The sequence below is a fragment of the Anguilla rostrata genome, chromosome 11, assembly GCF_018555375.3.
Source record: "Anguilla rostrata isolate EN2019 chromosome 11, ASM1855537v3, whole genome shotgun sequence".
In the NCBI taxonomy this organism is placed as follows: domain Eukaryota; kingdom Metazoa; phylum Chordata; class Actinopteri; order Anguilliformes; family Anguillidae; genus Anguilla; species Anguilla rostrata.
In genome coordinates, this window is record NC_057943.1 from 19,354,826 (window position 1) to 19,376,659 (window position 21,834).

The window sequence follows — 21,834 nt, forward strand, 5'->3', positions numbered from 1 at the left end:
GTGGTGACGCTGTCTTTCTGAAGCGTGAGATGGCTCTTCAGAAATGAGCACATTCCCCAGGAATCTTTGGTTGATGTCCTCCACATTATAATTTTCTTAAATATAAAAATTACCTTGATGACTTTTTATTTTCCAGTACAGTCTCATTTCGCAAAAATGCACTGTAATGAATTTGACTGAATGAAGCCTGGAACCATGATGGTAATAAGAGGTCCTGTATGATATTTTACTATTTTTGTGATATTTTTATTACCTTTGGTACAGTTTGTCAGTCATCTTACACCACCCCAGGCTGTGTATCTCGCTTGTGGAAATGGAGCTTGCACCACCAAGTTCTGGCAGAGTGTAGGGATTTATGAGCCCCCCTCCCCCCACCCAACCCCCCGGCTAATCACCATGCGTATCAGATGGCTGTGATGCTGTCAACGCAGCTACAGAGTACAGCTGTATCACATCTTAAAAATCATAAATACAGTAGCAAGGTTAGAAAAAGCAGTCTTTTTAAATGGAGCTCATGAGAGCAGAACCTCTTTGATGGTGCTGAATACCCTTACTCATGGGCAGTTTTGTTTATAGATGGGGGCATCTCAGATGGATGAGCTCATGTATTTCTTCGGAAGGGGGGGGGGGGGGGCATGGACTGGAAGGGATGAAAATTCAAAGCAGCAAATGAAGCGTGTAGCCATGCCGCTCGAAACCTGTGGTGAGACTAATCATAAATGTCAAGTTTCCTGAAACCCGCTCCTTCAATCCAACAAGAGACCATCGGCAAATAGGCCAATGTATGGTGTGTAGCCACTGTGAATTTACCCCCAGCAGCCTCAGCGGTGCCCCTGATTCAATTTCATTTAGCAGCAATGAATTTTTTACGTTTCATTAGCATTTTCTTTATGCACCTCATCTGGAAAGCCCTAGCGCCATTTTAATGTTCCTACCGCCACCGCAGCATCTGCCGTCAATCTGTGCTAATCGCGTATCCTTTTTCCAGAGGACGTGAATCTTCCTGGGGAAAAAAAGGCCAGCAGGCACTTTTAACTGTGCAGCCCACCTGCTGAGCTGTGCAGTTACTGTGCTGGACAACTGCCTATCGCAGTGGCCACTGGCAGCCCACAGCCACCCAGAGGAGTCAGAATTAGGGGGAATACCCTGCAGACTGAAGCTCCCTGCCTGAGTGAGCCTACAGTCAATACAGCCCTGCTGGGACAGCCGAAGACTGTCAGAAGTGCGTGGGTGCATCTTAGCACAGAGAGCAAGTCCTGGAGTGAGTTAGTACCCTGCTCTTCAAAGAGCTGCAGATGTATAGTTTGCATTGGTTTGGTCAGTATGAATTTTGACACACACAGTTTTAAAAGAAGTTTAGGTACCACTGAAGTAGAAGGAGACTCAGTCATGATCTCAAGTCAAGGGGATGCTATTTAAATCCTCGGGTGGAGAGCGGGAGCAGACGTGACAGGTCATCTCCAGTGTGTAACCTTTTAGCTGCAGCAGAGGAGCGGTGTGAAGAACGACGGATATCTCGCCCTCTGATTACCGGTATCGCTGCATCTGGAGAGCAGGCTGCGAGCAGGCTCTGCTCCCTCAGGGCTGTCTTCCTGATAAAGGTCACAAACCGCAAACCGCTTCCGAGTCCGTCAGCACCGGCGTGGAAGAACAGGTCTGAAGATGATGAGCAGAAGGTGGGGGGGGAGGGAGGGAAAAGGAGGAGCTGAAAATTTATAATGCAAAGTTTGATATGAATAAACTGCAGAACTGCAAGCTTTAGCTGCAGTGGGGAAATGTGCGGCCCTAGCGTTAGCCTGCCCGTGAGTGTTGTGTTTTTATCAGCCCCGCCTGATGTTACTGCAGGGAGACTGCAGGCACCGGGAGGCGGGCTAGCGGGGGTGAAGGCGGGGGTGCTGTAGGTGGCGCTGCGTTGTGACCCAAGCTGCAGGCTGTGGGTATCTCACACAATAGACTGTGCATGATAGGTCTTCCGCATGTTTCCCATAGCAAGAGCATCTTTTAACTCCAACACACAGTCTTAACTGGTGCCTCAGACATTTTCTGTGAATGCTATAAAACTGTGTCTTATACAGTTCATTGGCAAATGTGCAAAGAGTACAGTCCTAATTAAGTGCTGTATTACAGTCACTGGGGGTAGAATGATGCAATCAAGGCTACAGCACAAATCTGTGTATTACTACTGCTATTAAAAATGTTATGATTACCACGCTCCAAAGAGGCTGGGAGGGAGCCTCTCTCCCACCCACTAACCCACTTGTTCATTATTTCTCTGTTTAACATGTTTATAGATGCAAGTTTAAGTAATCATCCACAATAAGCAATTAGCGAGGTTCAAAGGCTAAGTGTAGTATAATTAGAACATGTTCACTTGTTGAAAGCTGCATAGTCCAGGTTGGTGTCTGAATGATTGTTATTCTCAATGCGAAGGCCGGGCTGGGGGCAGGTTTGGGGTGGGGTGGGGGTGGGGATGTTGTGTAAGCACTCAGCACTCAGCCATTCTCTCAGAACAAGCCTACAGGCTTATTTGGAGTCTAATATAAAACAGGGAACCTCATCCATTCAGTATGATACTGTCATACAAGGGCCCTGACTGGGAGGCTGTGTTCACTATTTGCCATTTTATTAAAACAAACAAGGGAGGTTATGACATGCCACGTCCTCCCAAAACAGGGAAGGCAAGTCTGATTTCATTAAACTCCTGTTTCTATATTTAGGTCACTTAAAATCCTTTATTCTGTGCTTCAGTGCGAAGATTCCTGGTGTAAAAATGCTGATACATAATTAGAGGCAAAATATTGTAATAATGATCCAGAATAAAGAGTAAATGTATGCATTTACTCTATGTTCTGCAAACACTAGCTGCAGCCTTTCAAACAGTAAGGAGAGGTCTGTGAAGCAAAGAGGTCCCTCCGCGGTAGTTCTGCAGATCAGATATGTGGTCCACCTTTTTCTCACCTAAAGGTTTAGATGGCACTAGAGTTGTGGTGTGGCTGCAAAGTATGTGTTTATGAATGGAGGCCGGTATAAATATTTTGAGCTGAAATAAATGGTTTATTTACTAGCCACAGAATACTGGAGTCGGTCTGGAATCTCCACCCCATGCACTGAATTTTATGTTACGGTTTTTTATTTCATCTGCAAGTGCCTCTATAGTGCACACTGCTTGCAACTTTACTTTTGGCAATGCAAGCTGAATACTGTACACCAGGGCTGCCCAACCCTGTTCCTGGAGATCTACCATCCTGTTGGTTTTCACTCCAACCCTAACAAAGCACACCTCATTCAGCAGCTTTAGATCTTGTTGAGCTGTTAATTAGTAGATGCAGGTATGTCAGTGTTTGAAGTGAAAACCTACAGGACAGTAGATCTCCAGAAACAGGGTTGGGCAGCCCTGCTGTACACAGTGCAGCTTGCTCAAGGCTGTTACCAGGCCATTTGTGTTGTTCACACAACAGTAGTGTTCCATCTGGAATTCTAATCTCAGGACTTGGTGTCCAGTGTTGAAAATTCGTACACCTGTACTGCTGTGGAGCATTTAAGAGTCGATAGATTCAGACACTTTGACCACCTTCCCAGGGAGGTCCTGCGCTACTGCAATGGAAAGAAAACCATACCGCCGTCCCATTCCCACTACAGACCCAGGCATTAAGCCTTAATTACTGTCCCATGAAGTAGTGGAAGGATGGACTAAGATTGGCAAGGCTCTCCCATTCTCCCTCCCTCCATCCTTAATGCCCTCTGTAATAACAATCCAGTGTCCTCCCCACAGCCCTCTGAGATAGTGTTAAATGTGCATCTCTTTCATGCTATTCATAGTTTACAAGACTCTCTCAAAAGCCACTGGTAGGAAGATAATGCGCCCAGTTCCTTTGTATTATTAGACAACAGAGGCACCCGAAAGGTGCACAAGTCTTGTTTAAGAGTCAGCATAGTGAAAAAAATAATGATCAAATAACTTCTTTCTTTTGTATTTATCTGTTCATAAGTGTGTTATTAAATGTTCTTTATAAATTTGCCCCCGATGTTATGAGGCCACATGTCTTCTAAACTGGACCCAAAAGCGCATGCCTCGGCAGCGGGGGATAAATTGGCATGGCTACCGAAAGCCTCAGCACATCCCTGGTTGCACTTGTGCTGTCATGGGGGACATTCACAACACACACAACCATCCTGCTCCTGTGCCGTAAAAGACAAAACAGAACCAGAAGAGAAGTGTTTGTCCTGGCGCTCAGAGATGTGTTAGAACACCTTGCCCTTAATTGTTGTTCTTCCCTACACATCCAGTTGCTCCAGCAGACACCACCTGCACTCGGGTGTGAGATTATCAAGCGCTCTTCAAAAAGGAGCAGAAGAAATGGAAAGGCACACATCTGGCATGACTGCGCTCAGGTTGTAACCTCCCAGAGCAGGAGCCGTGTTGTTGCAGGCCACCTCCTGTCCTGTGGCCCCTCAGGGACCCCACAGGGGAAAAGGGCGGGGGGCTCGGCTTTGGGGGAGCATCCCCATTGGCTGAAGGAAGCTTTTCGAGGGAGCAGGTAGCAGCTCTGGGGGTAAGAGAGCTGAAGAGGCATCATTAGCAGCCTGCTGAGGCACGGACCTGCAGGGGAGACATGCATAAGAGCCAGGCAAACCTCCAGAGGACATAGACAAACACTGCTACATCACTTATCCACAGATAGCCCCTTCTCTCCTGCACGACATGTTTACAGTACAGACAAGTGCTACACTGACACTGCACTGTACTCCAAAACTAAAATGAAGAGTACCTACATAGCAAGTGCATTATTATATTAGTAATCACCGTCTAATCTTTGGTTCATTCAGAATAGTTTTCTTTGGGTCTGCAGTTATGCATTTCTGTTAAGTGGTTCACACAATAGAGGCATTTTTTCCCGTGGACACAGAAAGTTAAGGTGACATTAGTGAAAGCAATAATCCATTTTGCCAATAGCGGTTGCCATGGCATCATCGGTGCAAAGAGGAATAATGCTTTTGGGGACGGGGTTTTAATTTAATAAGTAGGAAGGTATGAAAGTAAACAATTTTCAGTTGTGGTCCCTATTGATGATGACTGTGCTTGAGTGATTAGTCGCTTTTTCTTGGTAATGATTTTTAAAATAAAGTATTTATTTTTTTCCTCCATTCAATCTCTTGATCTGTTTGCTAATGGAGCTGGCCATTGTTAATTAAGAACATTCCTTAAATGAGTGAATATCCCTTACACTTCAATCGATGGTGTGTGTGAGAGTTCCTGTCTCCGTGGCAGCAGGCCCCTGGCCCCTCCTCCATGGGCTGGCTCCTCCCCTAGGAGACATCAGACTGTTAGACGCTGGGGCGTGGCTGTCAGGCAGACTAGGGGTTGCCACATCCAATCAGAGACGGGCTGTGCCCCTGCAAACAAGGGCCCCAATCCATCTTGAGGGTACTACTGCAGTGGCTGTGTGGAATTCCGAAGCCATTTATTAAGAGGTGACTGGTGTGCACCGTCAGGAGAAAAGTGCGCTCATGATTTTGGATTCTTCACTCCCTAAGAGCCTCTTTACACATCCGCCCGGACAGCACTCCTAAAGCTGCGCAGACAGAAGATCAATATTCTTCTTCTTTTCCATTCTCCCCTTTTTTTTTCTTCTCGAGTAACTCTTTTAATTCTGCCCTGTAGAAACTGCTGCAAAGCCCCCCGCCCCGATGCTCCTGCCATATCCTGCCCCATGTAGATTTGGTGATATTGGCTGGAGGGGAAAAGTAATATTAAGATGTTGACACGGAGGCTTAGACAAATATTTCAGAGGCATCAATATCTCAGTGGACTGAATGGCAGGGCGATATTTCCTCCTGTTTGCCTGGCCCTTGCATTCACACACCTCTGAGTCTGGAGGGTTAATACCCTACTGAATGCCCAGGTGCTGCATGTAGACTGTCTAGACAAATAGACAATTACTTATTTTAAATGACATTTTTATTTGGAGACGCTTCATTGCAGTACTTCTTATTATGAATTCACAAAGAAAAAAAACATGGCTTTCATTTATACAAGGGACAATTAACCTTCTTTGCATGAATAACTGCAAATTCTATCAGTTAAGTTTAAGATAAGAGGAGAGAGCGAATAAATTAACCCTGCGACAAAATAAATAAACCAAGCAAAAAAAAGAGTTACAGATTAGATCAGTCATTATGACGCACTTTCATATGCACTGCAGTTGCCGACCAGATATATTTTTGTGTATTATTAATGATGAAGGCTGGCTGATGTCCAGAAGGACAATTTGCAGTACTCGTGACCAGTGGTGACAGAATGAACCCAGGAATTTGGGGTGATTGGACTGCGCACACAGGAGACTATGATTGCTGATGAACATTGGCTAGTACAGTGGTCCCCAGACTGGGGGTCAGGACCCAATGGTGGGTTAGGGGATGACACTGGGAAGAAATGAACCCTACTGCACGTGCTTTTCAGGGACACTCACACCATTCAGATGAAACATTGTTATACACTTGTTAGATGCGCTAGTTCCAGGGTACATGCAGTTATTTGTTATGTTAATATATTTAAATTCTATGCTTGAACACATTCCAGGGCACATTTTAATAAGGGGTTCTTCACAAAGGATGCATTCACTTGTTAAATGGTCATTGTGTCTGCAGGTTTGGCAACTACTGGACTGCACTTGTACATATTAATAGGACTGATGCCAATGAGCCAATAAAAACAGGTTTTGGTCTGTGCAGGTATGCTTCTCTTTGGCTGTGCAGGTGGACCCTGATAGGGCTGTATACAGGTCTGATCAGAGAGGATTGGTGTGGTTTGGCTCTGCATAGGCAGGGGGCTGACAGGACTGCGCAGATGGGTACAGATGGGTCTGCGCAGGCAGAGGCTGACAGAACTACGCAAATGGGTACACATGGGTCTGCGTAGGCAGGGGACTGACAGAACTGTGCAGATGGGTACTGATGGGTCTGCGCAGGCAGGTTCTGACAGAACTGCGCAGATGGCTACAGATGGGTCTGCGCAGGCAGAGGCTGACAGAACTGTGCAGATGGGTACAGATGGCTCTGCACAGGCAGGGGACTGACAGAACTGTGCAGATGGGTACAGATGGCTCTGCACAGGCAGGGGGCTGACAGAACTGCGCAGATGGTTACAGATGGGTCTGCACAGGCAGGGGGCGGACAGAACTGTGCAGATGGGTCTGCGCAGGCAGGGGGCTGACAGAACTGTGCAGATGGGTACAGATGGGTCTGCGCAGGCAGGTTCTGACAGAACTGCGCAGATGGCTACAGATGGGTCTGCGCAGGCAGAGGCTGACAGAACTGTGCAGATGGGTACAGATGGCTGTGCACAGGCAGGTTCTGACAGAACTGCGCAGATGGCTACAGATGGGTCTGCGCAGGCAGAGGCTGACAGAACTGTGCAGATGGGTACAGATGGCTCTGCACAGGAAGGGGGCTGACAGAACTGCGCAGATGGTTACAGATGGGTCTGCACAGGCAGGGGGCTGACAGAACTGTGCAGATGGGTCTGCGCAGGCAGGGGGCTGACAGAACTGTGCAGATGGGTACAGATGGGTCTGCGCAGGCAGGGGACTGACAGAACTGCACAGATGGGTCCCATGTTTTGCAGCTTATTGAGAGCAACACAAGGTGCAGATATCTCCCTGCAACATGCTGGATTGCAGATGTCGCCACTTGTTTGTGAACGCAGACAGGAAGCGTGTGACTGAGCAGCGCAGCCTCGCATGACCAGCATGAGCACAAGTTTTACTAGGGGGAGGAATTCTTCTAATATATCTGTGAAGCATACGGGTTTGGCGGCTACCGTCTTAAACGCTACCCCGCATGGCACAGCGAACAGGAACCTGCCGGCTATACGGCATGCGAGCCAGCCCTGGAACAGATCCAGAGGGACTGCCTGGGAGGAGTGAAGGATTGGGGAGCAGGGAAGAGGGTCAGCTGTAGGCACCAGTCATTCGGTCATCCATCACAGCTGTCACCGCAGGCCCAGGCAGGGCAGTGCAGGGCAGGATGGGCAACAGATTCACCAGGAGAGAGGTAGAGCACCTTCACACGATCATGGTTAAACAAAAAAAAAACCAGGACAAAGAAATACTACAGAACGGATGGGAAAGTGTTCTGTTTTAGCCCACAGCGATGTGGAGGAGTATCTCCCTTTCAAGTGCCAGTGAAGTAAGCTTTTTTCTCTACCTACAGAAAATATTACCTTCCGGTGGCTTTCCTGCTCTGGAGAAAATGAATTAGTAGTAGCGCATCTTGTAGAATTAAGTATACATAGTGTAGCTTCAAACGTAGGAACCCCCATCTGTGTTTGAAGTCCCAGAGAACTCAATGAAATCTCCCCAGGTCCACAGGTATACATCTGAATAGTGTACATACTTCTCCAGCTTTGGGCTTTAGCGGCAAGCACACCCAGTTAACACGGAAGAATTTGACTCAGGGGAAGGACATAAACACCCATTTTCATTTAGCAAGACCCACATTCGACTGTAGTCTGCAGGCACACAGCCAGGGGCATGTGAGGATTAGCTTTGCCTCATTCCGCCCTCTTTCTGCCATGAGTAGCACTAGGCAAAATGGGTCACTCAAAAGGAATGCCCTTCATGCAGTGCATTCATGTATAAATACATATTCATTGTATACATTAATTATATTCACATAACTTTATCTCACCTTGTGCTAAGAGAAGAGAAATGTAAAGCCCTCCGATTCTGACTGCGGGGAATTGTAACCTGCCACCTCATCCCTGCATATTTAAGAAAGCCCTACTTCTAATTCTGAAGATAAAAGAAGCTGGAGATGAGGACTTCTGCGAATAATGTTCAGTGTGCCTGCATGTGTGGTCGTGTGTGTGTGTGTGTGTGTGTGTGTGTGTGTTTGTGTGTTTGTGTGTGTGTGTGTGCGCGCCTGCCTTTCTCTTTTTGTCTTTCGTCTGTGCATTCAATTTATTTACTGTGGAGGCCCTTTGGTGACATAGTTCTGATTTGTTAATGGAAAAAGCGAGTACAAAGAAGAAAAAAAAAAGTGAAATGTCTCTTTGTCAAGTATCCCAACTCCCCCCCACCTCCACTTCACACCCAGTCCAGCTGCATCTAACCGGCGAAGGTCACAAAGTGAAGCGTGTTTCATACCTTATGTATGAGCTGTATGAATTTTATATCGGAGGTGGGCTCTCAACCAAAAGCAGGGACGGGCGGACGATGCCTAACTTCTAAATGTTGTTTTTTTTTGTCCTCTGCGGCTTCTCTCCGCTGGAAGGACAGGAAACGCCGTTGTTCACCGACGGGCTCCAAAGGGACTAAGGTCAGAGCACAGAGAGTTCTGCAATGACTTCTGCAGCAGTCTGCTCTGCTTGGAGTGGAATAAAAAACTCTCTTTTTACTGAGCTATTCTGAGGGAAACTCAATGCTGTGCTGGCTGTGTGTACTCTGTGGCAAGAGGACTGAAACGAAAGGTGTCCGAGCCCGTATTTGTTTCACCATCAGCAATTTTCCATTTGTGGAGATTTTCACACGGTGGAGTGTGGACGCTCCAAGCCACAATGGAGTGTATGTGTCTACAGTGGAGCTGTAATAGAGTGAGTGTCTCTGCAGTGGAGCTGTAATAGAGTGAGTGTCTCTACAGTGGAGCTGTAATGGAGTGAGTGTGTCTCTACAGTGGAGCTGTAATGGAGTGTGTGTCTCTGCTGTAGAGCCGTAATGGAGTGTGTGTATCTGCTGTAGAGCCGTAATGGAGTGTGTGTGTCTGCTGTAGAGCCGTAATGGAGTGTGTGTGTCTGCTGTAGAGCCGTAATGGAGTGTGTGTGTCTGCTGTAGAGCCGTAATGGAGTGTGTGTCTCTGCTGTAGAGCCGTAATGGAGTGTGTGTCTCTACAGTGGAGCTGTAATGGAGTGTGTGTCTCTACAGTGGAGTCGTAATGGAGTGTGTGTCTACAGTGGAGTCGTAATGGAGTGTGTGTCTCTACAGTGGAGCTGTAATGGAGAGTGTGTCTCTACAGTGGAGCTGTAATGGAGTGTGTCTCTACAGTGGAGCCGTAATGGAGTGTGCAGTCAGGGTACTGCCTGTGTGGCGGCAGCAGCTCTCAGATGGGCGGATTCCATTTTGTGACCCCAGACATGGGTCAGCGAGTCAGAATAGCATCTCTCCTCGTGATGGGTCAGTTCCCTCTTAAGGAGAACAGGATTCCATTTGAGGAGTGGGGAGAGGCTAAAGCATGTATTAAAGCCTGTGCCCTCAAAGCAGTGGCATCTGCCTATACCCTTTGTCTTTCTGCTCTACGTATGACAAGAGAGTGCAACTGACCCTGCTGACCAGGGCATGCATGCAGTTTGTGCATTGGCATCATTTCACAATGATATTATCATCCTTCATTCATCATGGACAGTATCATAACAATGCAATGCATCATGCACCATACTGTTTTGTGGAATACACGTCTAATTTGCTCCTTACATTTTCTTCTAGATCCTGGTCAGTAGTGCCTGAAAACAACAGAGACCCGAAGTATTTGACGTCCTTTTCACAAGGTATGGTTTCTTGTCCTCTGTCCTGTCCTCATGGTAAGGCCAGTTCATCGGGGATGGCAGAAATCCAAAGATACCCAAGCACACTCATCAAAAATGTTCTCCAGTAGGATGTGTACTGTAGCAGGTTATGCTCTGAAAGACACTTCATATAAAGTTAGCAGGTGACTTTTCTTCTGGTTTTAAAACATCAGTAGATTCTGCACACAGTTTGTTGACCTGAGAGGGTCTGACTCTGGATGGGACCGGGTGGCAGAATGTTTGCTGATGGCCCTTTGTGTTCCTAGATTGTAGCTTGGCTTTTAGCTCTGGCTACAGTACATTTAAAACAAAGTGCCAGTAGACTGAAATGGTGCCAGTGGTAACAATACTCCTTAGCAGTTGTAGCCCTAAAGGCATAAGGGGCAGGCAGATGGGCTCTTTACTGTAAACAAGAAACTGGTTCTCAAATGGAAACGAGAGATGGGACAGGAACCGTGTCGACCCACGTCCCTCTGTCCCAGCGATTTGTAGAGTAATCTAACATCTCATTTCTCTGTCATTAAGGATAAGGTTCTTGTTTGTGCAGCTGCACAGTTATCTGATAAGGTGAAAACAAATACTGTTGTAGAAAACAACATTCAGGACCCACCTGAAAGAATGCATTGTACTGGGACCCTGATTATATTGGGTTAACTTTGTGTTGGGGTGTTTTTTGTGTTTTTTGCATTGCTTGAGCAGTGCGTTTGTGGTGGGTTGAGTTGTGTGGGTGTTCCTATTGAAGACTCTTTTCCCGTATTGGGTTGTGTTTTGGTGCTCTGTTTTTGTCTTAGTGTAGGACAACTGCACCAAGCAGTGTATGTGCATGCATGTGTGCATGTGTGGGTGCATGCCTGTGTGTGTGTGAGTATGTGTGCATGTGCGTCTGTGTTTGTGTGTGTTTGTGTGTGTGGAGGGGGTATGTGCAGATAGCCTCAGTCAAAATGAAGAAATAAAGTTAGAGAAGTGAACTGAGGGTCACCATTTGTCCTGAGTGACCCTGGGCTGTTACTCAGAAACAATGAGCATTTCACAACTCAGGGGACGCACGATGTCTCGGCTCTCTGTGTTGCCAAAACAAACATGGAAATATGATGTCTGGGTGGGTCATTGGGGACAGAGGCCACTGGTCACAGCCGCTGTGTAAGCCTGTGGCCCTATCTAACTCCACCAGGGTCAATGGTCACTCAGCGGGGTGAGAGGAAAGATTGCACAGGCCAGCAGTGAATTCCCTTCGGATTGATTTCCAAACCTAAGTAGTATATTATGGACAGTAAGGGTGTTCGCCAGTGCATTGTGTTGAATGATGACAGAGTGCCTGCTTAAGAAAGATAAATAGTGTGTTAACACGACGGATTGATGCATTGTTTTCTTATCTACGTTCTCAGCGCGGAGATAATCATCTCAGATGGTTTTGTTTATGTTGCGTGATCACTGATTGCTGTGACATTGGGTCTACTTCGTCCTTGCGCTCCTACGACTCGATCAGATTTGCCATTTCCTTCCAGCGCGAATCAGACTTGACACATCCTGATGACTCCTGGAGCTAATCCCCGCTGCTGTGGTTCTGCTGCTGCCTTTTAAAAATTGATCAATCACAGCTCCTAGTTCCGAGCGTGGAATCTGTGGAGGGTGAAAGGTAATTAAGGCTGGCAACCTCATTACGCTCTCTGGCTGCTCATGGAAAGCTCCAGAAGGCACGGCCTCTGTGCGGCGCCTCGTTTCCTTTTCCTGCTCGCTCTGAGCTCAGGTCAGTGAGCACGCTGTCTTCCTGGGTTCTTGCTTCGGTTTTGACCGACATGATTGGGTCAGAGCAGAGAGGACCTTCAGCACGTTCCGTCACCCAATGAGGCTCTCTCCTCATCGTCTGCAGAGGAGCCGCTGACCTGGGCTGGGGGAGGTGGGGGTGGGGGCGGGGGGGGCAGGGGGTGGGGGAGGGCAGACCGAGAGAGAGGTGATGGGCTTCCTCTCCTACCCTGACGAAATGTCAGCGCCCTTTCACCCCGGTGAAAGATTAAAGGATAATGGGTATTATTGTGCCGTCTCCTCCGGGAATGAAAGTGAGGCGGGTGTTTGTTAGGAGATGCATTACCTCTCTGTCTCTCTCTCTCTCGCCCGCTCGCTCACGGGGTTGTTCACGCTCCGCAGACGTGGACGGAATAATAATGCGGCCACTCTCTTCCTCTCGCCACATTTCAACAATAGAATCCAACACACACACACACACACACACACACACACACACACACACAGAAAATTACCTTCATTGTGCATGAGTTACTGGGCATGTAACTCTGAATAAGTGCATTCGCACATTTGTACTTGCAGAATATTGATTATGTAGAATGTTCCTCCCAATAAAGTTGAACTGAAAATGCATTTTATCATTAAGGATCCATTTACGTCCAGGTTTACTGTAATGGCATTAGCAGCAGATACTGTCTACATGCAGAGGTAAACGTCTTTGCAGCTAGAGGCAGCTTTCCCCAGCAGCTGTAAACAGGTGTGGGCACGTGTACACAGCTGCCTAATCCCCAATTGCCATAATTACACCTATGAAAAACACTTGCAGCTCCGCTGTTCTGTAGCCAGTTTAAATTGGTGGGGAGATTATGGCTGTTTATTTTAATTCAGTTGAAATGGTACAGTGTTGCGGTTATTGATGCAGCATCTTGAAATATTGCCTGAGTCCTAAGTCTTCTCACAAGCTTCGCCCTGGTATTGAATTATGCCATTGTTATTTTTTAGGGAAAAAAAAAATAACTTGTTTCTCTGTGTATTTCTGATGAGGCTCCCATTATGTGTAGAATTGCATCTAATTTCACCTACAGTAGTATGGTATTTCTGTGGATCACAATTGTACGGATGAACCCACTCGGGTTCATATTAAATCATTATCGTGCAGGAACAAAACCATCTGTTTATTTTCATCTTAGTGTCCTTGTGGCTGGAGCCTGCTTAAAAGGCTCAGCTTGAAGCCTCCTGGGTTTGGTTATTCTGTTCCGATCAGGAATCCCATTTCAAATTCAAAGTGCAGAGGCACGTTTGTAGCAAAAATCTTACCCCTATGTACCATAGCTTTTTTAGCTTACGCCTGTAGGGAGGCACAGCCTGTTCCATTACAGAGGAAATAAAAAGATAACAAGTTAGCAATCAAGCATTATGGTTTCAAAGGCACTGGGCTGTGTGACAGAAAAAAGCCTCTGTAATATTACCAATTTTTAAGTAATCACATCATTGTCACTGATAGGAAAAAGTAGCCTGAGAAGAATGCTGTTTTCATTTATAAACAACATGCTGGAAAGGTTGTTTATTTTAGAATGCTTTAGCTCCTAAACAAGACGAGTTCTCGGAGGGTCACATAAACGTCACAATCTCCATATTGTTTATTTATTTCAGTGTAATGGCTCCACAGTGGCGTGTGTGCTGCTTGAGAATTTAACAACAACAAAAACAGAACAAAAAAAAAAACTAATGGAATTTCAGGACTTTTGCATTTTGGAGCACAGAACACTACTGTGTTTTTTTGTATTTTTAAATTCTTCGTTCAGGGCGTGTGTGGTTCTGACCCGTGTCTCAGTAATCCCGGCCTTTCCAAAAGCTCGATTTGTAATGCCTCGGAGCACGCAGCTCCAGATTTTACATTTACAGCAAAAACAGGAACCCTGTCAGCAGGTGCTCTGCTGGGGGAATATTGCTCAGCTGAGAAATTTAAGCAAGTTCTTTTATCTTTAACCATTTCCTGTGTGTATGTATGTATGTTTGTATGCAATAATTTATGTATGTATGTATGTATGTATGTGTTTATTTTCAAAATATTTTCATTCCCCTCTACATATAATTTACAATTTGGAATGCTTAAAGTGTCAATCCTTAGTTTTTCATATTAAGAAGTGCCATATTAGCTGTGTGAGCCACCCAAACACTCTTGAGTGTTTCACATACTGGTTAAAAGACCCAAACACACACACGCACACACGCACGCACACACACACACACCGAAAATGATTATCCATGAGCTGCTGGGCATGTACATCTGAATGAGTGTGATAGGGGACAGTGGGTGTAAATACAGAGGCCTGCTGTGTGGAGGGGTGGACCTGCTGATTTCCTGTCTTTGCTGTAGGGAGGGGCGGGGCTCCTTTACCCACGGCTGGGAGGGGGTCAAATTCAGGGAAACTGTGAAAAGGACAGGAAGTCTGATAAATCTTTTCTTTATGAGATTATAAGTAGCCTGCTGGGTATAATGAAACTTTTACTAAACAATATTAAAGGAAGCAGTTTTCACCATGCTGTCGGATCTTAACAATACATATTACAAATACAGATTTCTTCATTGGTATCTGTTCCCAGTTTCTGTTGCACCTGTTCTCATAGGTTAGGTCACAATATGCCAGTTCATTTCAGAAAGAAACACAGTGATTGAAAAATCTGATTTTTTCCTCGATTTTATGAGGATTTTCTGTTATTTTAGAATGTGTTGGATGTTCCTTTATATTCAGCGTATGTATTGAATAGATCTTGAATAATTCACATTCAGTGAAGCTTGGTGTATTGCGAGTAGCATGCTCCACTGGGGGATCCACTCGAAGAGGTCTGATATCTCTTCTTTTGGCCACTGGGATGCATTGTTTTATCAGTGTGAATTTTCCAGACCGCCCACTAAAACACCATTCCTCCTCACCCTCCCATCACCACCCTCAGAGAAAAAAAAGAAGAGAAAAAAATGAAAACCATCCTTTGTGAGCACGCCTAATTGATTTTTCCACTCTGCGATCACAAAATGGCCTGACAGCAGGAGATACCAGGCTCTGTCAATATTAGGCCATGTGCCGGTATAGCAAGCCCTCAAAACACTACTGTGCTACTGCCAAATACTGCAGCGTTCCAAGCGATAGCCACGCTCTTTTCTGGCTAGGTATTGTGAGATGGCCGAATAGGACACATTCCTCCCTGTCGCTGGTTCAGTTACTCTTAGCGGAATGTTCTAGCCAGTGGAAAACGATTACAATTTAAAAACTGACATGACAACCATAGCGGTCTGCTGATTCATTTTCCTTTACTGAAACAAATGCCCCCACCAGTCTTCCTCAGGCACATTCATCTTCTGTGCGGACATGAGCTTCAGCTGCTTCTCCCATCCTCTGTTTCTGGGAAGCACACACCCCGTCTGCATGGTGCCAGGGTGCCTATCAACAGGGTGTTTGGCAGGTGTTCCCATGAAGAGTATTACCAGGGCTGTATGGGCCGGTGCAGCCTGCCTGAGATAACCCCACCTCCCCCCATTCGCTCAGCAAGCCTCGGCTGTGTTCTCTCAAGTCACATGACAGGAAACATCTCGACTGATGCTTGACGGTGTCAGGGCGCGTCACTGCCGCGTTATTTAAGTAGGGAGTATGCCTACAGTCCAGGATGGAGATCTGTGGCCTAATGGTCTCACACAGAGAGAAGCACAGGAGGCAGAGGGTTGTCAAGTTCAGCTCTCCTTGCAAGAGAACATCTCTTTTCTGAGAATGACACCTCTGCTGTAAGGGATTTATGGGCTGCTTCCCTAAGCCAGGGCCCCAGCATGTACACATTTTCTGTGTACCAGAGTCTCCAGGAGGCTACTGTAGGCTGACAAATAACTTTGTCTGTAGAAAAGTTTAGAGTTTTCACAGAGGTAAAGTTTGAACAGCTGGATTCGATCTGAAGGACAATTTTGTACTTATAAAATTCTTACTGATAAGGTAATTACTTTAATGGATTTAAGTGGTCATTGATGGCCATTAATAGACTGAGCATCTGAGTAGCAAGTGTTCAGAATTCTCTACCAAGAATTATAGCTTTTTCCTGTGTTTCTGTGTTTGCAATGAGGCCACAGTACATACCATAAACATGTAATTCATGACAAATATTCAAGAAGCACGGATGTAATTGCATACGAAACAAATGGGGAAAAACACAAAATGCTAGAAACCCTGGTTTCTTTTTGCAAGAAATGCACTTTATAAAAACAGAAGCAAATGTGCTATTAGTTGCTCATTTAAATTTTATTTCATGCTGCATTTTACATAGAATGAATTTGTATATACCACCAGATAACTATAGCATTCTCTGTGTTTGTGTATTCCAGCGATAAATAGCTGAACACATAATATATCTGAAAGATATATTTTATGTTTACTGAAAATTAACTTGTTATCATTTGTTGGATAATAAATTCCTTATAGTTACTAATGTAGAAATATATGTATATTGTTCCTTGCTGAGCCATAATGAAGTACCTGCAGTAGACTTGAAAATTAATCATGAATGTATTTATTTATATATCTAATGCAATAAATTACAATGCAATGTGACCACAACTACATTTACACACAGTGTTTATAGTTTGTTTTTGATTCCAGTTTACAGTGGACTGGGGGAATGGGATTATTGCATTCAATTTCAGAAATGTCTCAAAGTCTTCAGCACTCAGATGAAAGAGAGAAAGCATGTGTAATTTTCAGACAAGCGGCTTCCTTTTTACATTTTTTTCATCCTGGACAAATTACCTGTCTTTTGTTTTCAGTATTGGATCATCATATTTGTCTTCTAATTAAAGGCATAGACTCACGAAACATAACAGATGTTTTCATCTCTGCAAAAGGCAAGTCTGAGCATAGTATTTTTAAATACACACGTGCTATTCACATGTTTAATCAATGGCATTTTATCTGGTTATGTGAAGATTCTACAATGTGTACATGCGTATGAATTTAGTAGCAATTGTATGTGCAATTCATAAATGAGGCTTGTGCACAGTAAATAATTCTCCTGGTAGCTTTAACACAGCAGGTGAGTAATGGACAATTCCCTTCCAAACAAAGATTTGTGAAATGATTAAAACCGAATGAGCTCAAAGGAAGAACTTTAGCAGAACTTCCTCCACAAGGTTTAATGGATTTTGCTCATTAGGGTGGCCATTAACAATGGAAAACACCAGTAACTTAATTATTTATTCTTAGGTAAATTTGTGGGTCTAAAATGCTGTGGCTAGATGTGTGGCATAATAAAATGTCAAATTAACAATCAGCACAAATTAATAATTACATTAACAAAATGATATACATTGTGGTCAGGCCAAATCTAACATAGATCATGATTAAAATTATAGGCATATCAGTTATATGCTGTGCACAACAGTACCCAGTTACCAATGTAGCTGTCTTAACAGGTTCTAACATTAAGAAAACTGTACATGAAGGCCCTGATTAAATCAATCTGAATTATCTCATTGTCATTCATAAAATAGTGTCGCATCCCCAAATTGCACCAGACAAAAGGCTCTCACAACCCAGGAGTCAATATTCATCATGGAGAAGCAGTGAATCGCAACAGCGCTAGCCCCTGCCTTGCCTACCCCGTGCAAACCATTTCGGCTGTCATTTTCTAATGAGAGAAAAATAGCATATGCCATAGTCGTTTAACCAGCTCGATTGAAACAAGACATTCTGAGCAAAAGGTTCTGTTGAAGAACCAGATAATGCTGTTTTAAATATAAGAATTGCTACCGTGATTCAAGATATACAATTTTAAGGATGCCAGTGGGTACATTTGTATATATAAAATCTATTTCATCTAATTTATTATACAAGTCTGTTTTGTAGATTATTTTGTGTATTTTCTATGTATATTTAAGCTAACTCTTTGCTCTTTTTAAAATATTATATTAAAATGCCATTTATGCATTTTTAAACATGCGATCAAATTCCATTGAAAGAAGGAAAATTATGTTTTTGTAAAACAGGAATTCTGCGTTTTTGAACGAGTAAATGAAACTGACCAGTTTTGGAGAGTGTGCGCACTTCCCATCAGAAGTTCAGAAGCAACCAGACGTGAAGATCATTTTGGAAACTGTAGTGGACATCAAGAGAGAAACACTCCCCCTGGGTTTGTCCTTCAGCTGTGCTGGGGGATTCCGGCGATGAAGCCATGTGAATCGCGGCGCTCGCTGTTAATCTACCCTCCGAATGGAGCATGAAATGGGAGCTGGAGACGGTGGCAAGGGGGCGAATCTGGCGTGACTCCAGGCTTGGCTGCCCAGGGACTGGGGGACCTGAAGGAGGTGGGGGGAGGGTGGCATCTGTTTCACTGCTCTGAGGAGGGGCGCCCGTCCAAGCTCCTCCGGCCCCTGTGGAATGGCCTCAGTGTGTTTATGAAGCCATCACATCAGCTGAAGGTCTGGGGTCGTTAACTTAATGCACCGCTATAAAATCGCTCAGTACGGCCGGCAAGCTTAGCGGTTTGTGGACTTTTTATTTTAGAATTGAATTTGCAGTTTTGGTTTATGTTGCATTTCATAGCACAGATTTGTTTGTTTCATAAGTTTTTTTGAATTGGCACAGTATTACGTCAGATGCAGATATAGGGGTGTGCTGTATGGGATTAAATGTATATGAAAAGAATGTCCCTTAAACAATGTAGTGAAAGGAAGACCACATGAGGGCTAGTCCCTATCTTACTTTCTGATTGAAATTAGCCCCATGGATACTGGATTTTGTTCAGCTGCTTTTGTACAAAAATGCATAAATAAATGAACAGCCTAATTAGAACTTTTTTCATTTATCTTGCAGTTTGTATTCTTTCCACTTTCTCAGTCTTTGGAAACACTGCAGGGCAGAGCATTTGGTGGTTGCAGACTCCATTGTTATGGAGGGAAGTGAGTAAGACAGAAAATGGGGATAAAACCACTCGGGCCATCAGCAGTGGCCAAAAATGACGTACCAGTACGAAACAAACCAGTACGATTAGAGACATAACTAGTATATATTTTATTTGAACATAAACATGTACACAGCCAAGTAGAAAAAAAATGTCCACATGAGCATTGGAGATGGCTTTTAGGATCTACATACCATATATTGTTAGGGATTGATATAAGTGATATGCAAGTACGCACAAACAGCAAAATGATTCAAATATGAGGCAATTTTATGTCATAACTGTGTACATAATCTGTTTGCCTTGCATGCATGCTTGCATACCCCTTATGTCAACCCCTGTTTATAATGATTTTGTTTGAATAAAATGAAAGCTCACAATTCTGTGTAGGAAATGTGCTTAGAAAGAATTATGATCCTAATGGATAATTTACAATAAAGTGCTATTAAAAACTGAAAAATACTTTCTTGGACCTCTTGGACAGGGACCTAAGATCAGCATAGTTTTAATGTTATCCTGCCAAAATGCTGGAGCTCCCAAAATGCTATAGTGGGGGAAAAAGAAAAAGGTAAAACTAACTTAACGCTTAAGCATTTTATGCTAATGTCAGGCCTGAGAACCACTTACTCCCATCAGAATCCTCCAACCACACTTATGTGCAATTAGTCTGATTAATTGCACAATTAATGTACATAGAACATATGACTCTTATAGTCAATACAGCCTCTTCACATTACATGGCTTGGCGATCATAGAGTGAAACACACACAACACAGAACAATGGAGAAATGGGAAGAGATGGGAGGAAAGGAATGAGTTAAGCTGTGTGAAAGAAGAAAAAGACATAAGACATTAGAGAAAATTGATAATTAATTGGGCCTCTAGTTGCTTTTATTTTCATTAGTGTTAATGACATGACCTCAGATCATTTGCTTTAGAATACTGCAATGCACTAAGGTTGCAGTGCAATATAAAAATGAGCCCTCTTCAGCACTCAAAATAATAGAGAAATGGTACATGGAATCCAATGGCTGCCTTTCGTAATTAGTCATTGGTCTTGAGAGGCAGAAAATCACACAATAAGGCTTCTGAATTTAAAATTTTCATTTTTAAGCTTTTATGAAAAAAGAAGCCCAATGTTATTTTTAATATCACCATTAATCTGATTTACCGCAATATTACATGTCAATACAGGCTGAATGCCAATTATGATTTTCCAATTTTTATAATCCCCCATCATTAATCTTCACCTCAGTGTAACCAATAGGATTTGATCAGTCCTGGTTGTGTTCTCAGACTGGCGTAGGCTGCTTGTGAGTTAGTCGAGGTGATTTGTTCAGACAAAGCCCCCTGTCTTCTCCAATGTCTATTCCTCTATTTCCATGGTCTCCTCGGCAAGGGTTAAAGCCACTGGGCTTCTCTGTGAATGCAATACAAGGCTTGGAAAAATACTCATAATTCACCATCGGAATGCACAGGACAAGCATGTAAGCTCTGCAGCTATGCTTCCAATCCTCTGGGGCTGTTCTTATTCTTTTTTTCTTTCTTTCAGAATAGTGGGTGAACCAAAACCACACACGACACGTGAACGTGCGCACACACGCACACACCCTGGTGAAAAGTCCCACAATTGCATTTTGTCTGTTTTAAAATGCACCAAGTCACATATTAATTATTGCATGGGCTCAAACCAACAGCTGTAAGGTAGTGACACAATGTGAGCAGACCTGCAGGAAAACTAGTCCAGACATGCGGATTAGGTCATGAGTTTCACTTATTCCGAGGCTGGTAATCCAGGACTGATTGCAGTTGTGGAGACAAAGATTTGGGTCATCCCACATCCCTTATCTTGTCAGAGTACCTCCTCTAATGACCTTGTCATCTCCTGTGCTTGATAATTCGTGTTCGTTCAAAATGTTGGCTAGACAAACATTATTAAAGTGACAGCAGGAAATATTCATAAGGTTTTAAGCCGCAGAGGATTTTATTTTCTCTTCAAGTTGTGATTTCTTGTCCACCGCTATGATGTAGGTTTTCACATTGGATATACAAATGAACAAGTTTTTTATGCGTTATGCAAACTATCATTGGGGATGGAAAGCTGTTAGTTACCCTTGGTTCTTTCCTGTTCAGCCAGTTTATATATTATTTCTGAGGAATTAATTAAGGAAACTATTCTCTTTATAAATCATGAAACCATCATATGTGCTCTCTGCAGGTGATGTTGCTTGAGTAGCTTGTTTGTTACTGGTCTACTTATCTAAATCAATTAAGCTAAATGATTAACTAGCCTTGTTAACGCTGCGTATCCTGTCATCAGATTGCTCTGGACCCCCTGTTGCTCTAATCTAATTATAGCTCCCTACCTTCAGCTCCTGTTTCCATTCTGTCGTGTCCCATTCGGCCTGAAAACGTGAAATCCAGTCTGCAGTAGTATAAAATGTTTCTGCTCTTCTTCAGCATTCTAAAATTATTTGAGATAAACTTGGTATTGGTCCAAAAAAAAAGCTATTTCTAGCCATTTAGAACAAATGTTCAAAATGAACCCCAATGAATGTTTGGGAAAGTTCTACTCTAAGAGATATACTGCAGCA

At 44.0% G+C, this 21,834-nt stretch overlaps 1 protein-coding gene across 4 annotated transcripts in view; it reads left to right on the forward strand.

Annotated features, from left to right (window-relative positions):
• LOC135234203 (extracellular sulfatase Sulf-2-like) overlaps window positions 1-21,834 on the forward strand; it is a 118,138-nt gene that overhangs the window by 32,278 nt on the left and 64,026 nt on the right. For all 4 annotated transcript variants that reach the window (XM_064298552.1, XM_064298553.1, XM_064298555.1 and 1 more), the window contains one exon: window positions 10,479-10,540. The gene's annotated coding sequence lies outside the window, so the exon portion shown is untranslated. The remainder of the gene's footprint in view (window positions 1-10,478; window positions 10,541-21,834) is intronic.